General features: G+C 37.4%; 1 long non-coding RNA gene across 2 annotated transcripts in view; it reads left to right on the forward strand.

Annotated features, from left to right (window-relative positions):
- Positions 1-18,075, forward strand: part of LOC105485584 (uncharacterized) — a 127,836-nt gene that overhangs the window by 97,922 nt on the left and 11,839 nt on the right. Inside the window, exons 1-2 of one of the 2 annotated variants that reach the window (XR_003018923.2) lie at positions 1,121-1,149; positions 14,105-14,172. The exons of the other annotated variant lie outside the window; for it this stretch is intronic. This is a non-coding gene — a long non-coding RNA (uncharacterized lncRNA). Of the gene's footprint in view, positions 1-1,120; positions 1,150-14,104; positions 14,173-18,075 lie in introns of those variants that run through there. 2 annotated transcript variants of the gene reach the window in all.

Below are 18,075 nucleotides of genomic sequence, written 5' to 3' on the forward strand. Positions count from 1 at the left end.
GCAGTAAGGTGAACAGTGGAAGATGTGGTTTGTTTTCAGTGTATTTGAGATTTAAACAAGGCTACAGACACTTAACAACCCCTGACTAGCCCAGTCTGCAGGTTTACTAAGCGATTTCCCAGAGGGGTGGTGTGGTTAATTCTTTCTGAATGAGATTTTCCCTCCCATGGTTACCTAATGTTAATAAAATGGTTCTAAAAGCTGTCTTATCTTAGTGTGAGCCAGAGAAGGTCAAGATGAAATGTGTGAGAAACCCTCCTACATAGTCACTAGTCATTTTCACCGAGGATTTTTGATGGCTCTGGATCAACGTGTTGCAGCTGCCAAAATGCTGTATAAACAACAGGCCGTAGAAAAGATATAAAAAACGATATTTTCTTTGGTGTCTTGAAAAAGAGAGTTTTTGTTTGTTTGTTTTTCTTTGTTTTTTCTTTGTTTCTTTCTTTTTGTTTTTTGAGACGGAGTCTCACTCTTTTCGCGCCCAGGCAGGAGTGCAATGGCGCGACCTCGGCTCACTGCAAGCTCCGCCTTCTGGGTTTACGCCATTCTCCTGCCTCAGTCTTCTGAGGAGCTGGGACTACAGGCGCCCTCCACCACGCCCGGATAATTTTTTGTATTTTTAGTAGAGACGGGGTTTCACCGTGTTAGCCAGGATGGTCTCAATCTGCTGACCTCGTGATCCGCCCATCTCGGCCTCCCAAAGGGCTGGGGTTTCAGGCATGAGCCACCGCGCCCGGTCTTTTTTTTTTTTTTTTTTTTTTTTTCTTTGTTGGGGGTAGAATTGTGGAGAGAGTGATGCTTTTCCCTTAAATGTGTTATGCATGCGGAAAGAACAGTAGGTGTACTGATTATCTTGGGCTTTCAAATTAGAATGAGAGAAAAAAATAACAATGAATCTTTTAGCTAATTTGGCTTTGATAAAAAGTGATATGTTTCTGTTTCGCTAGTGTCAATGAATACTTTGCATAAAAATCCCGTACTCATTCAATGTACACCTTGCCTTGAAGAGTAAAATGTTTCATCTTTTCCAAGTGAACAATAATGTAAATTAGGAAATAGGCAATTGATTTGTTGAAAATATAAAATCTATTCAATTCATTACAAATGCAGAGGAAGAAAACACAAGGTCCATTCAACCATCTACAGTAGGTAGTTCTTTGTTTTAATAATTATTAAAGAATAATGGAAACGTAATGAGACTAATCTTTACATCTTTGATGTGAGTTTTACAGAATTAGTCATGCATAATTGCTCATCTACCCCATAACATGAAGGAGATCGTGCTTTGGTCCTGAGAAGAAAGTCATATTAAGCATGCAACAGTGTTAGCTTCAATTCTTAGTGTAGGGAGAAGAAATCAGCATTAACGAATAGTCTTACTACAAATTTTACAAATTCTTCCTCAACGAAGAGACAGAGCCTTTGCTTTAATTATTAAGCATTGCCTTTTAGCAAGAACCTGCTTTTCATCCTGGAAATACTGTAGGAAGTAATCAGTCAATGACTGAGTTATATGCCAAGAGAGTATGATGATTCCATGTATATAATGTTTCTTTCTGACATTATTTAAAAAGTTTATTTAGTGTTATATCTAAGAGATTTTGCATGTTCAACCCTTTTTTTCTTTTCCACAATAGTGTGATAAGGACCTGCTCAACTTCCCTTTGCCTCATATGTAGCCATTGTTTTATCTCAGGGCTTTTGGTAGGTATTCATGGTAAAATATTAAAATAGTTAGAAAGCAAGTAGACAGTATAAATTCACTCTCAAGTACTACTGGGGAAAAATCGAATATATACTCCCTTATTGAATAGAAAATTTTGGTCTGAATTCATTGCTTCAGCTACTTCTTACTATTCCCCTCCCTCTCCCGCCCTTCATCACACTGATTATCCCAGATCACTTACCATTGTATATCTTTATGCCTTTGCATATGCTTTTTTGTTTTTCCTTGCCAGGGAAAGTTCTCTATTTCAGGAAATCTCAAACAGGAGCTTTATCCTACTAAGCTTCTATGCGTCTATGTATTTCTTTACATTTTCTTTATAGGGCTTTTAAATTACATTGAAACCCAGATACGGTTCTCCTCTGATTTCTCCATCAAGCATGAAACAACCCTGGGCACTTATTTTGCATTCTCCCAAAATAAAACATGCTCCACAAAGTGTCAGTGTGAAGTATGGAATTTATTGAAAAAGCATAGTAGAATCTAAACGAAGAATTCTATACTACACATAACACAAACATTTCACCTCCAAATATCCTCTGGATATCCCCTTTCTGCTGCCAGTTACTCCCTCTTTCAGTCTTTCCCCAACTCCCAACAGTGTCTCTATTTCCTTCTGCATTCCTGTGCATATAGCTAGACCCCAGGTCTTCAAATCCTAGTTGTCAGCCCTGATTCTGAGCAGGTTTATCAAAACACTTCCTAAACAAATGATTGGCTCTCCTTAAGATGATATCTTACTTCAGCTGGTAAGAAAAGGTTTTCCGAGGCTGAGGCAGGAGAATGGCGTGAACCTGGGAGGCGGAGCTTGCAGTGAGCTGAGATCCGGCCACTGCACTCTAGCCCGGGCGACGGAGCGAGACTCCGTCTCAAAAAAAAAAAAAAAAAAAAAAAGAAAAGGTTTTCCTGCATATTAATATCATGGTATAGGTGATTGCTGATGGTATATCTTTCTTTATTAGATCATGCACTGTTCAGGAGCAGAAAAATGTGACTGTTCTCTCCACCACACATTGTCCTACTACTGTGTACCCTGTCTCAGTAAATGCCAGTCAGTTACCCAAGCTTGATTCTTGCATTCTTTCACTACTTCCCTGGTTCACATTCCAGTTGGCCACCAGGTTATACTTATTTATTTATTTATTTATTTATTTATTTATTTATTTATTTTTTGAGACGGAGTCTCGCTCTGTCGCCCAGGCTAGAGTGCAGTGGCCGGATCTCAGCTCACTGCAAGCTGCGCCTCCCGGGTTCCCGCCATTCTCCTGCCTCAGCCTCCCGAGTAGCTGGGACTACAGGCGCCCGCCACCTCGCCCGGCTAGTTTTTTGTATTTTTTTTTTTAGTAGAGACGGGGTTTCACCGTGTTAGCCAGGATAGTCTCGATCTCCTGACCTCGTGATCTACCCGTCTCGGCCTCCCAAAGTGCTGGGATTACAGGCTTGAGCCACCGCGCCCGGCCGGTTATACTTATTTTATCTTCAAAATTCTCTCTCTGAAATGCAAATCAAAACTACAATGAGATACCATCTCATACCAGTGAGTTTGAGATGGCAGTTATTAAAAAGTTCAAACATAACAGATGCGAGATTGTGGAGAACAGAAAACACTTATGCACTGTTGGTGGGAGTGTAAATTAGTTCAACCATTGTGGAAAGTAGTGTGGTGATTTCTCAAAGAGCTGAAAGTAGAACTACCAATCCATCCAATCATTCCATTATTGGGTATATACCCAGAGGTATACAAATTGTTCTATCATAAAGACACATGCATAGGTAGGTCTACTGTATCACTACTTACAATAGCAAAGACATGGAATCAACCTAAATGCCCATCGGTGATAGACTGGATTTAAAAAAAGTGGTAGATATACATTATGGAATATTATACAGTCATAAAAATGAATGGGATCATGTCCTTTGCAGGCACATGGATGAAGCTGGAGGCCATCATCCTTAGTAAACAGGGCAGGAACAGAAAACCAAATACCGCATGTTCTCACTTATAAGTGGGAGCTAAATGATGAGAACACATGGATACAAAGAGGGGAACAAAAGACACTGGGGCATACTTGAGGATGGAGGGTGGGAGGAGGGAGGGGATCAGAAAAAAATAACTATTGAGTACTAAGCTTAGTACCTGGTGACGAAATAATCTGTACAACAAACACATGTGGCACAAATTTATCTATATAACAAACCTGCACATGTACCCCTGAACCTAAAAGTTAAAAAAGAAGATAAAAATCCCCAAATTCTCTCTCTATCCCCATTGCTATGCTCTAATTATGGCTTCATTAGATCATTGTAATAGGTTTCTATGGGACTTTCTGCCTCTCATATTGCCATTCCTCTCTACCACTTTGCCACCTACTATATTTTGCAAAAATCATGCCACCTGAGAGAAAGAGAGAGAAGATCCCACTGTGTTCAGAAAAAGTGTAGTCTCAAGATCTTTGCATAGTAATTCACAGCTGTGGCAATTCTAGACAGCTACCTCTTTTTCTAATCTTGGGCTACTCTCCTCCATACACCACCTGTTCTAGACACAAAGAAGCATTCATTCCAAGTTCCTTGTACCTGACATGTGTGCCAACACCTTCTTGACTTTGCTCATGCTGTTCTTTATGCCTAGGATATCTTTTTCCCCAAAGTCTTTACCTCACTAACTTTAGATCTTTCTTCAAAGTCCAGCACAAGTGTCAGCTTTGCTTTGAAGCCTGCATGCCCTGTCCCTTCCATTTAGAATTAATTGGATTTTCCTCTCCAAAAACTTGTATGGTACATTTCTTTACTACAATAGTTATCACACTGCATTATGCATTTAATTATTTGTGTAAGTTTCTTTCCCACCAGATAGGAGAACAGGAACCAGGATTTATTTATCTTAAAATTGCTTTTGCCACCTCAGAACCTAGTACATATTAATTGGTCATTCATTCATTCATTCATTCGCAATATGGTTTAGACAGCAAAGGGGTTTAAACTACAATTTACAATTACAACAGTGAAAAAGACTATTATGAGGGTGCATAGCAGGGAGATACGCTGCTATATCTATGTTGTTATGTTTATGCTGAGGGAGATTTAGTTGAGAAAAGTGAAGTATTATTTAAGATTAAAAAAATGTTGATGAAGGGTTAAATAAAACCAACAGGGTATCTGAGTGAAGAGCATTTCAGTTAGTGGGAGAAACAGCACATACTCTGGAAGGATGGAGCATGCTTTGAGACGTGAAAAAAGGTAAACATGCCTGACATGCAGAGAGTGAAAGGAGTACAGTGAGAGAGATAATGGAGAGATGGGCAAGGGCCGTGAATGGTAATGACTTTTTAAAACACATAAACAAAGCCCCACAAACCATTGAAAACTCCTTTCAGGGTTTTTAGCAAACAATGATATACTCAACCTTGTGTTTTAAAAAATATCATTCTGGCTGCAAAATAGAGAGCAGATTTGAGGGAGGCAAGAATAAAAGCAGGGACACCAGTCAAGATACAGTAGAGGGAGAAAATAGGAGATGTATTATAGGAGGCAAAAATGAGCCAGGTTTGGTATTAAGTTGGTTCAGGGTGCAAGGAAGAGGTGTTACAAATGATGCTAAAATATGTGGCATGTGCTACTTAATGAAGTGAGATATCCATTCAATGAGATGCAAAACATGAGAATAAAGTTATGGGTAGTAGTGATGGAGTAGACTGTGGCAGAGTTTGAATTTAATGTTCTGAAGCCTCTTAAATATCCTGGTGGTGGTGTTAAACAGGCAGTCAGAAAAGTGGCTGGAGCTTAAGATAAAATTTGGTAAAAGCTTGTAGGGTAATAATGAAAACCATCAGCATGAGTGAAATCACCTAAAGTGATTTTATATTTTAAAAGCAAAGATCCCAAGCCAACATTTAATGTTTTGGTGGCGAAGTTTGACTATACCAAGGAGACAGAATAGGAATTGTCCAACTCATTGAACTTAGTTCAAAATCACAGAAGCTAAAGGAAGGGAGTGTTTGAAAAATAGGGGAAGGATAGGAGAGTAGCATCAAGGGTAAATATCAAGAGGACATGCAGCAAGGCACACACACACACACACACACACACACACACTTGAATTTAATTACATGAAGGTAATTGGATTGAGAGTGATTGTGAGAACATAAAATATAGATAGAAACTATAGAACAGTCTTTTGAAATGTTTTGTTGTGAAGGGAGGAAAGAGATCGGTGGTTACTAGAAGTCATGTGAGGTCAATAAAGGATTTTCCGCTTTTTTGGTGTATGTCTATTTATTGTATGGGAGAGAAATTTAGCCCATTTACTTGTGGATGGGAAGGAACTACTAAAGAGTAAGAGGTTAGAGGTTAACATACAAAAAAGAAGAAATACCTGATAGTCCAAAATCCTGAGAAATTTGATGGAAATGGGGGATGAAAACAGAGGTGGGATAGATTGAGTCTCAGTTTAATCATTTCAGAGGCTGAAAGACTTGATTCTCTTGGTTCAGCTGGGACTGATGATGGCACCAACAATTATGAGCTCAGCTTATCCTTCCTGGGGTTTTTGACAAGGCCAGTAGCTTGATACTTTCTATCTACACAACCCAGGCTGTTAGGGCTCCCGAACGTCACATGCACGTTCTATGATGATAGAGTTCCCATCAATTAAGGTTAACTAGGCTGCAAATGTATGATAAGTGTAAATGAACTTGGAATTTGCAAAGAGGTTCCCATATCATTTTATTTTAATCCACATTGCGTCACCTCATTTAAACACGTTATGTGTATATAGCCAAAGAAGGTGAACTTATACGAACTATGCATACTTGACAGACCATTTCCATGCTTGATAGTGAAGTGTAACTTTGAGAAGTCTCTACCCTTAGGCAACACCATATCTACTAGCAATCTTCAGCCCACTTCTCACACTGCAGAAAATCAAATAGGCTTTATTCTTTAGGTCCATCTCAACTTAAGCATCTCTTTATTTCAGAGTGTTTTACTTGTTCAATACTTCAAGAGGATATTGTTTTGTGATGGGTAAAGAATGATCAAAAGTAAACATCACAAAAGTAATAATTATTTATTTTGAAAATTTGAAAAATATGGGAAAGTATTAAGAAGTAAATGAAAATCTTACTCTAAAAATTCACATATAACCATTATATATATATATATATATATATATTCCTGTATTTTTCACCAGCCTTATGTATCTATTGTCTATTCCCTCTGTCTAAATATGTGGAGAGAGGAAAAAAATAGGAATTCTAATATACATACAATTTAGTTTTTCACTTTTTTTCTCCTAATAAAAAGTGCCTAATGGGCATATTCAAATGCATGCTTTTAAAACGGCATTTCAATGGCTGCAAAATGTTCCATCATTAGCATACAGCATCATTATTTAACCATCTTTGGACATTAAGGCTAATTTCAGAATTTTATAATAATAATATAATAATTGACATATTTACACAGAATAATTTATGCTTATTTCTAATAATTTCAGTGGGATAGATTCACAGAAGCAGAATTCCTGAAAAGTGGTGTATGTATATGCCTTCGAGAAAAACTACACAAATTTGTAACCTTATTAAAAGCGGTTTATGTAACACTGGAACACAAAACCAAACACTGCATGTTCTCACTCATAAGTGGCATTTCAACAAGAGAATGCATAGACACAGGGAGGGGAACAACACACACCGGGGCCAGTTGAGGGGTGGGGACCGAGGGGAGGAAGAGCATTAGGACAAATAGCTAATGCCTGCGGGGCTTAAAACCTAGATGACGGGTTGATAGGTGCAGCAAACCACTATGGCACACGTATACCTATGTACCAAACCTACATGGTCTTGCACTTGTATTCAGGAACTTTAAAAAAAAAAAAAAGCAGTTTATGAGTGTGCTCATCCCATCACACCCTTGTGAGCATTGAGTATTTCAGCATGCACGTATTCATTAGGTACTGCTATTTTTGTTTTTATGTTTCTCAGGATTGATGTTTTTTTGCTTATATTTCTCAGAGTGTTAACATTGACCACATTGATTTCATAAGCCTTTTTTAATTTTTAATTTTACTTTAAGTCCCAGGATACATGTGTAGAATGTGCAGGTTTGTTACATAGGTAAACATGTGTGCCATAGTGGTTTGCTGCACCTATCAACCTGTTACCTAGGTGTTAAGCCCCACATGCATTAGCTATTTGTCCTGATGCTCTCTCTCCCCCCAGCCCCACCCCGACAGGCCCCAGTGTGTGATGTTCCCCTCCCTGTGTCCATGTGTTCTCATTGTTCAGCTCCCACTCATGAGTAAGAACATACAGTGTTTGGTTTTCTGTTCCTGTGTTAGTTTGCTGAGGATGATGGGTTCCAGCTCATAAACCTGTTTATAGAGTACTTTTTGCTGTTTGTTATGTCACAGCAATGTTGGCCAATTAATTTTTCTACTTTTTAAATTTTAAAAATATTTTCTGATATTCATATATTTCAAACAGCTGATTGATATTTATGTATTCAAATATTTAGCAAAATAAAGTGAAAGAAAAAAACAATTATTTCCTTTTACTTTGTTTTGCTAAATATTCTTTCTCTGTACAATTATTAGAAAATATTCCCTTGATTTATTTTCAATTTTTATTGGAGTAAATTTTTTATGTTGAACTCTATTTATTTTTGTTTAAGACGTGATCTCTTATTTTCTGGGATTCCAAGTACAGTAAAATATTTCTAACGGCTCTGAGCATTAAGTCAACAAATCATATATCAAATCTTTGATTATATATCAGCTATTTTAGTCCACATGTAGCCCTTACATTTTTCTCAAAATAGGAATGAAATGTAGAATTCAGCTTCTGAAGTGGTTTCAACAAGAAAAACCACTCATACCAAACCTTTCATGATTTATGTCAAATTTACTTAAAAATGATGTGGTCATTCATTGCTGTGTATAGAATCCATCATCTTTCTCTTTTCTCTGTGCTATCTATATTCTTTCTTTTTCCTTTCTTCTTAGTCTACCTCCTTTCCTCCTCCAGTATTATCTTAAATTCCCCTCCTGAACTTTTACATCTCTCATCACCCTAAGCATGCCTTCATTGTATCTAAGTTATTTCTCAAATTAGTTTTTCTAACAAATGCTGTGTTCTTCTTAAAACTAATCTCAGTAAACTAAATTTTCTCTATGGTTTTAAAGGTTACTTTTATGAAAGTGATTCATGGAATTCCTTACATACATCAAATATTGAGCAAAAATATTGAGAATTCTTTAGTTGAAACTTCCAGAGTCACTTATTAGGCAAATTGGGTCAGCGCCTCTGAGCTATATTCCATCTAAAAGAAGTCCCTCCCGGCCGGGCACGGTGGCTCATGCCTGTAATTCCAGCAATTTCCGAGGCGGAGGCAGACGGGTCACCTGAGGTCAGGAATTCAAGACAAACCTGGCCAACATGGTGAAAGCCTGTCTCTACTAAAAATACAAAAATTAGCTGGGTGTGGTGGTGTGTGCCTGTAATCCCAGCTACTCAGGAGGCCGAGGCGGGAGAATCACTTGAACCCGGGAGGCAGAGGTTGCAGTGAGCCGAGATCGTTGCCATTGCACTCCTGCCTGGGAGAAAAGAGTGAGACTCCGTCTCAAAAACAGAAAAACAAACAAAAAACCCAAAAAACAAAACAAACAAACAAAAAGAAGTCCATCCCACAGCTGATTATATGACAACTAAATAACCAAGACAAACTCTAAGTGTTCCTTGAACAAATATATGTCTTCAAGTTCTACATAACGCTGAATCAGACCTACCGGAAATGAAGTTGTCCCACTGGAGGCAAGCACAAGGGCAATTTCTAAGCAGTCGTTATCTTCTGCATCTGTGCTTTTGCACTACATCGAACAGAAACCATTGCTCAACCTGGGAGTTTTGATTTAGCTTCAAATGCCACAAAGCAATGAAACACCAATTGTCTACTCTTCAGGAAGTATTGCTCAGGAACCAGGCCTTTCACAAACATTCATGTGAACTGTCTATGCATAAAGTATACGTTTTAAAGGGGGGGAATTACATTGCTTTTCTCAAGTGAAATGATTGCATTATGTTTGCCACACCAAGCGCTCACATTCTGAATTGTTCGTATAAAAGCTTTGGCTTTCAAATGTAGCTGTTTCCATGGAAGTTATTCTGATATTTAAGTCTGTAAAGGTGTGTGGCACGTGCCAATTTGCCGTTGTAACAAATCCAAAGTACTTACTTTGCTGGGTGTGGGGACCAAAGCAGCCACGGTCAAGAGAACAAGTTACTTTGCCGGATCATTCTGGAGAAAACCGTTCATGATTCTGGGACACTATTCAACGTTTCTCCAAGTGCTCCTAGTTCTAAATTAAATCCCTGCCATCCGGGCACAGCTCCTCTGTGTCACTTATTTACAGCATCTCAGATTGACAGACATTATTGTTTCTGTTATTTTAACCTCAGCTGAGTTTGAGGAATGTGCAGACAGAAACCTTATCGAACCTGTCACAATTGTGCCTCATCACCCTCAAACAAATAGTGAGTCTGAACGCAGAGAACAGATAAGTAAAGGCCTTCTGAAACACATTGCTGGAGGCCACTGGCCAAGAAGACTTGCCAAATTTCTCATTGCTTAACCTTCCACTCCATGTTCAACAAGAAAAACCCATCCTGTTAATGGTCTGACTTTGGAAGTTACCTCAAACATTTCCATCCACATTTAACCAAAGGCATATGAGAGACACAAACACATTTTCAAGAAACCTTTCTGTCTGCACTTAGGCATATAGAATTTTCACTGCAACTATCCGTTTGTGAAGAATTGTACAACTGGGGCTAGAGTTTTCACTGCAACTATCCGTTTGCAAAGAATTGTACAACTGGGGTTAAACAAGGTCTTCCCACTATAGGGAGGAGGTGATGGGGCTGTGCTACTTTAAGTCTAGAGTGTCTATAAGTCAAGATTGCTGGGTTGATCCCTGCAAAGACACTTCATCTCTGGGTCATTGGCAGCAGTAGGAAAGTTTTGAGACCATCTGGCTTTTATTTTACAGTTATATCTGATGTAGATTCACTGACTCACAATGTGAAGAAGGAGGAATTCTTCTCTGACCATTCAGAGGGCTGGGATGGCATCATCTGCCATCTCCGTGACTCCTCTACAGAGAGTCTCTCAGCAGTCTGCTCTCTTACCGGCTGAAAAATGATTTTAGCTAAAAAGAAAAGGATGCCATGCTTGCCATGGGGGACTGTGGCCCAATGTATGTTTCTTACTTTTAACTTAATTTGTTTTGTACTTTTTGTGGGTCTATGCATGCTTCAGGAATGTGGAGATGGCTTAACTGTGAGTGATACTTGTCATAATAAAGTGTTCTTTTTGAAGACCCTTTGATCCCTTGTGTGGCTGCTACCAAAAACAAACTGAGACAAGGATGAATGCAAACAATACAGCCAATAACATCTCTGCCGAAGACTTCAGCACAGCTTTGTTCTTAACTTTTTCGGGTGTTATCTAACACAAATTGTAAGGAATTTATTTCCCTCTATTTCTCTTCCCTGTATTCTTTCCTTTTCATTCTCATTTCAGATGACCAGAATATTGTATTTTTCTGGTAACGTCTGAGAGCACTAGGAGAGACCTCAGGTTTTTAAACTACTCCAAGGAGCTAAGCCTGCCTTGTAGTGGTAGAAGGTAGAAGACAGCTGAGAAGCAAAGGCAGTGTGTACATTCAATATTCCCCTAAACCAGAAGGGCTGCTTCTCTCTCACGTCTGTATTAGGCTTTTGCTTGAAATTTGGTTGAAAACAAGCAAACAGAATCACAGAACTAGCCAACAGAAAGAACTAGCCATGTAAAAATCACTTGATCCCCAGACTCGGTAGTGGTGGTTGCAGGTGCCTATATGTGTATGCACAGTGATAATGACAGATAATGGGGTCCAGCAGTGGGAGTAGTGCACATATCAATATTACCCAAGGAACCCAGTCAACTCGTACATCCTATCCCCAGATTGGCCTGTATCCCTACCAGTATGTGTTGGTTTGTGAGACGGACAGATAGAATAAGAACCAGAGAGAGAATGAGAGTGTGTGGGAGGAGGGATAGGGAGTAGGGTGGGGTACAGAGGAAGCATGTGACTACAAAAGAGTCAAAAGACTTGTTAAGTATTCCACGGGGATTCCTATCTTCTATTTAGAGAGGGGTATTGAATAGAAGAATGGATTGCCCATGGTCCACGGAATGGGGCACTGGACTAGAAGAAAGACATGGGCATGTATTTAAAGATTATTAAAATGCAATTATCCAGCAAAATGTGAGAAAAGCAATTTACTTGTGAAAAGAAATTACAGGAAAGGTACTCCGATTTTCCAACCACTCGGCAAAACACAATTGGAAATGGAAATCAGGAAGGTGGAAGAAGTTATGTGGAAATAACACTTCTTCTCTAGATCATCCTCTTCCTGACTGGGTGGAGTGCTATATGAACAAGCAATTTGGGGTGAATTGATATGAGAAATTCATGCATAATAAGTAAAATCGGCACTGGTCACCTTCGCTCAGGGTCTTCCTCTGTCTGAAGGACACATACCCTGTTCTGTTGCCTCTTGGGTTGTTGGCATAATTTCCTGAAGTCACAATGGAAGTTCTTTATGTCTCTTTGAAGACAACAAAATAAGAAAATTAGACTACAGTTATTGTTTCAAAATGTATAGCCAGGTGCAGTGGCTCATACGTGTAATCCCAGTGATTTTGGAGGACTGCATAAGGCCAGGAGTTAGAGACCAGCTTGGTCAACAGAGCAAGATCTTGTCTTAACAAAAAAGAAAGCAATTAGCTGGGCATGGTGGTATGCTCCTGTAGTCCCAGGTACTTGGGAGGTTGAGGCTGTTGGGTCGATTGATCCCAGGATCTTGAGGTTGCAATGAGCTATGATCATGCCATTGAATTCCAGCTTTGGTGACAGAGCAAGACCCTGTCTCAAAAAAAAAAAAAAAAAAAAAAAAAAAAAAAAAAAAAAAAAAAAGGTCATAGTCTCTTAGCAAATAGTGAAATTATTATTTTATTTTGTCTGCATACCATTAAAAAAGAAATACAGTAACATATACTAGAAAGGAATAGAGAACCTGGGTGTATCATATGTAGTAAGTATTGTTTCAAGAAATTTTTGTTTCTCGTGTATGTGGTAATAATGAATGATGTGAAATATATTTCTCACCATATCTTCAAAAATGGTTGAAAACCAGTGACTTTTGATTCACAAGCAACATCTCTGTTGTATATGGTAGAAAGAGGAACCTGCCCCAAAACTGTTGATGGATATTCAGAAGATTTCAATTCTAGTCATGGCTACACGACTAACTAGCTAAGTGACTGTTGATTCACTCTCCTCAACTATAAAATCAGGACATTTAATTAGATCATATCCAAAACCCCTTCCAGTCTGAAGTTCAGACTTAACCTTATCTTTAACTGTGTGGCTTACATGATGATGTGTGGAGAATTGTTCAGAGGTTGGGTGTGTGAAGCAGCCTTTGCTGTGCTCAAACTTGATTCTTTTACTGTTCTTAGCCAGAAGAGGAGAGCTACAGCCTCTATTTTATTTCAGTGGATGAACAGGAAGACTAACAATATTCCCTTTATAGGTTCTTTTAAAATCTCTACATTGAGAGCTCAAAGGCTTCCTATTGATTTTTGTATCTGGCTAATAAAACTCTTGGTAGCCAGAACTCGATATGTTTTTGGTGTTTTTATTTTTTTTTTTTCACTTTATCCTCTCTGTTACTCTCTGAGATTGAATCAGTAGGCTACTGGTTTGCCCAATGTGTAATCTCAAGTCCCAAGGAACAAGGGCTCACAGGCACTAGACTTTCTGACTGTGGAATTTACTTTTCATTTTTATTCATAAAGCACTGTGAGCTCCGTTTTAAAAATTAAAGTGAAAACATAACTGTCTGGTAATGAATTTGAAATCTCTTAAGGAGAACATATTTTAATGCATCCTGCTAGTGTTGAAAAAATACATCTCTAGATATTGAAAATATATCAAGTTCTTGTTTTTTAGGTTTGGTTTGTGATATTTAAAATGGTGGTCATTATATTTTGTCTCAAGATCTAGTCATTAGGATTCATTTTAATATTGCATGTCCGTTTTCTTTTTTAAAAAGTTACTTAGTCTTCAGAAGTGGGGACTGGGTAAACAGCAGGAAGAAAAGATGATTATCAGCAGGACAAGAAATATTGTGCCAAGTGCACTTTTAAAGATGCAATGGGGAGGCAATCCTTTTGTCACCATTCAAATGTTTCTTAAATTGAGTTTTTGTATGCTAATAGATGTAAATCCTACTCAGTATCCCTTACTGAACTTCTACCATGCAAAATCTACAGTTGGAGAACACAGTTGGATTTCTATTCTTGAAAGAGCTTTATTTTGGAGAGGAGACCTATTTGTAAAGGTGAGATGGTTGGAATTTTATATATTTTGGCGCTTTGTCTGATTCTCTTCCTTCATCCTGAAAGTTAGCACACGTGTCAAAAGTTATCAACTAAAAACATGAACCCAATACACCATGCACCTGCCATAACCAAGGAAATTCTACATTTAATGTTGAAATGTTCAGAGGAAGAAAACATACCAGCTTACTCTCTCACACAACATCATCCAATTATTTTTGCTTTCTTGTTGGACTCACACAATTCTTCCTTTAAATAAAAGTTATCCATTGCTCCATACTTAGCAATTTCCTATGCTAGCATTTGCAATATATTGTGGACACATAGATCATATGATCTGTGATGGCAGAGTTAAACACAGATCCATATTTTATTCCAATCAATACTTTGATGAATTCAATACAAAAATTTTTCAACTCTAGCCTACGAATTTGGCTCCAGAAATAATAATTTTTAAAAATGATCATAAGACCTTACTTTAGAATAACAGACTATTTATAGTGGGGAGGGGAACCCACATGCACAAAAAACAGCCTATCCTCCACTTTCTGCAGGTCTAGATTTTATCTTATGAATACTGTGTATTTATTTCTGTAGCACTTTTCTGTGTTTTAATTCTATCAGTTAATGCATGGGGACATTATTCCCAGTCACATACAAAAATCTTGAAACTCAGTCCTTTGCCTGATGAAAAATTCAAAAAAAAAAATGGTATAGTTGGTAAATTTTCCACAAGTTCTACAACTACAAATAAAGAAAACCCCAATTACTTTCCAAACTACTGCTCCTTGTATTAGATTAGAAAACCACTAATAGCTTTTGAGCATGATTGTCTAATATTTTATTCAGGTCTTGCTTAGAAACACATTGAAATCATTACCTGACTTTTAAGAAAGAGGAGTTCTTTTTCCAATTAAAAATAAACCCACTGGCACACCCTAGCTCTTATTTATTTTGCCTGAAAATGTTCATTTGACTTTCAGATGAGGATATAAAGGATATCAACTGAAGAAAGTGATGTTCCTAGAGGTAGCATTTTTCAAAGGTGGTGTGGGCAGTATTTAGCCACAAAATTATGCTCTTTGTTTTCATAGCATGACCAATAAAATAACTAGAAAATGCATACCACACATCACCTTGCATTCTATTTTATGTTTTCAGAGAACATTACCTTTCTTTGGAATACCAGCAAATAAAATACTAAAAATGACAATATAACAAAACATATAATGTTAAAATGAAAGTTCACAGATGTTACTTTTGGAAACTCTAAGCTAACCTAACACAATTTGTCACAAATCAGCACGTCTCTATTCAAGTGAACTGTGAGATCATAAAACCTGAATTGTTTGTAGAACTTTAGCATGGTAGTCAGTCCTTTGCAATTGGAAGATACAAAGGGTAAATTTTAGGTTTGAAATGTTGATCCTAAAAAAAATAAAGAAAAACAGATGAGGTAATGTATTTTGTGACACTTAATCGGACACTGGTAGAATTCCAAGCCTTTGTCTACATATACAACTTGTTAAAGGAGATTTCTTTTATTAATGATACATGACCTTGAATATGTGGTTTACTGGTTTACCTATTTTTCCCCATTGAGTTGGATATTTTTGTGTAAAATACAAAGAATCAAAGAAATATGTGATGCAAGTTATCTTGTCTATTACTTTGACCAAACAGGTAATTCACAATATGTATTTTGGAGATAATTTTGTAGTGTGGAATGACACACTCTTATTTTAGATTTAAGAGATGGGCACATGTGTCTTAGAAGATGGAGAGAGTACTAAATACATATAAGGCTGTTTTGGTGTGCAGGATTCGGCTTTGCTCCAGCAGACAGATGCTTTTGTAAGATCAGTGACTATACTATAAAATTCTTGAGCTCGTTTTCTATTTTCATATAGTATGGCTCACGTCTATGGCCTAAAGATATACTGCAATTTTGCGATCTCACTTTTGGTGGAATAACACTGAAATAAGCCCTATTAAGTTTTGTTAAAAATTTTTTGGAATCTTAGAATAATACAATATTTCAAGATGACATTACAAGCATGCAAGAAATTTCAAATCAGCCCATCAATCACTGAACACATTTTAATGGCTTTTGAGCAAACATCAAAATAAAATTCATAACCAAGGAAATTTTCAGTGAATTTTATTTTGAACTTCTGATTATTTTAATAGTCAAACTAAAATGGAAGACATTTAAAAAATAAATAAATGCATAAATTCTCTGTGATCGTAAATTGCTGAGTGAAGCCAACTTCTGAATACTTAGATAAATATTTATGTTTTATATTATATATTAGTTATATACATTTAAAAATATGTAGTCAGTTTTCTCCCCTGCAGGTTTCTTCTTTGATATAGAGTGCTATAAAAATATCATAAAATTTCTTCATAGCATTATTATATTTCATAAATTATTTTTTCTTTTTATCTTTTACTCCTAATTATATTCCATTAATTAATAATTTGAGTGCAGTGAGGTTGCCTTACTAATAACATTACTAATGTTAGTTGGGTTATTTACAAGATAATGTTAAGCTTATTCACTTTCTTTACTTTTAAATCAATTGAAAAATGTGTTAATAATTTATAAAAATACAAGAACACCATAATATTATTCAACATATTATCTTTCTCCAAGTTTCAAGTGGTTTCATTACAGATCAGTGCATTTCTAAAATGCGCATTAATGAAATAATTAATGTTATTGAATTCTTCTTTTTCTCTCATAGTATGTGTTGTTTTATGGTCTGGCAGGAAAAGTGAATTATATAAAGTAAGGGTAGGGGAGAGTTGAGCTGTTTCATTATATAATGAATTCTCTGTCTTACGAAAATTGAACAGAAGTTTGATGACTTCCCAAGAACAATTTGGTAGAAAAGAGTACTGATGAAGAAGAGAAGGCATGTGTCTAATCCCATCAATTCTAAATTTCTATGATCATTTTAAATTCTGCAGTTCCTTCTGGGGTAATCTTTATCTCCTATTGATGGTCTATCAGAAAAGCTAACGACTCAGAATGAAAGGAAATAGGAGGCTTTGGCATGCCACAGGTCAGTGCAGGGTTCTTTAAGGTGCACTAGCTTGTTTGGACCCTTTTATCTACAAGTCGTGAAATACCAGGAAAAATACGTGCACTGAAGTGAAAGGAAAATGTTAAGTATAGGAAGTCTATAGGTAGCCTTTCCCTGGTCAGTTTAGCAGATCAAGAGCTCACCAAGATCCAGGCCCCTTCTGGCTTTCTGCTTTGTGATCTACAGTACGTGATCACTCTGCCTTCCTGGTCAAAAGATGGCTTCAGCAGCTTCCAAGCCTCAGTCCTCAGGCTACCAGGTGTCAAAAATAGGAAGAAAGGTTGGAGGTTGGGATGGGATGGAGTAGGGGAGTGACAAAGCTTTTGTTCTAGCAGATATCTTTTATCTGGGAGAAAAATGCCTTTGGACTCCCTCCAGTAGACTTCCTCTTGGGTCAGTACTAGCTTCTAGGAAAAAAGAAAATTAAGTATATTAAAATTCTAGCATCTTTATTCTCAGAACTTTAGGGCTTTGATATTGAAGAAGAAAGGGCTGGAAACAGCTGTTGGGTGAGGGACAAAAGTTTCTTCAACAAATTACCAGAGTACTGCAGCTTTCACTGAATGGATTCTCAGCATTGATCTCTAATCAGTTCAAAAACTGCTTGCTTCCATCAATGGAGTTGAAAACATTCCTCCTTTTATTGTTGCCAAAGATACAGATCCAAGACCAGGAGCATAGAGATTAGAGAGGCAACTGTCAGAGCAAACACACCAGAAGTAATCTTGGAGTAACTAATTGGTGATCTGATCTTTTGTTTATGTAGTTCCCAGATAAATAATGTCCCTGTCAGCGTCATGTTTCCATCTGTTGTGA

Source organism: Macaca nemestrina, chromosome 16 (assembly GCF_043159975.1).
Source record: "Macaca nemestrina isolate mMacNem1 chromosome 16, mMacNem.hap1, whole genome shotgun sequence".
Lineage (NCBI taxonomy): Eukaryota > Metazoa > Chordata > Mammalia > Primates > Cercopithecidae > Macaca > Macaca nemestrina.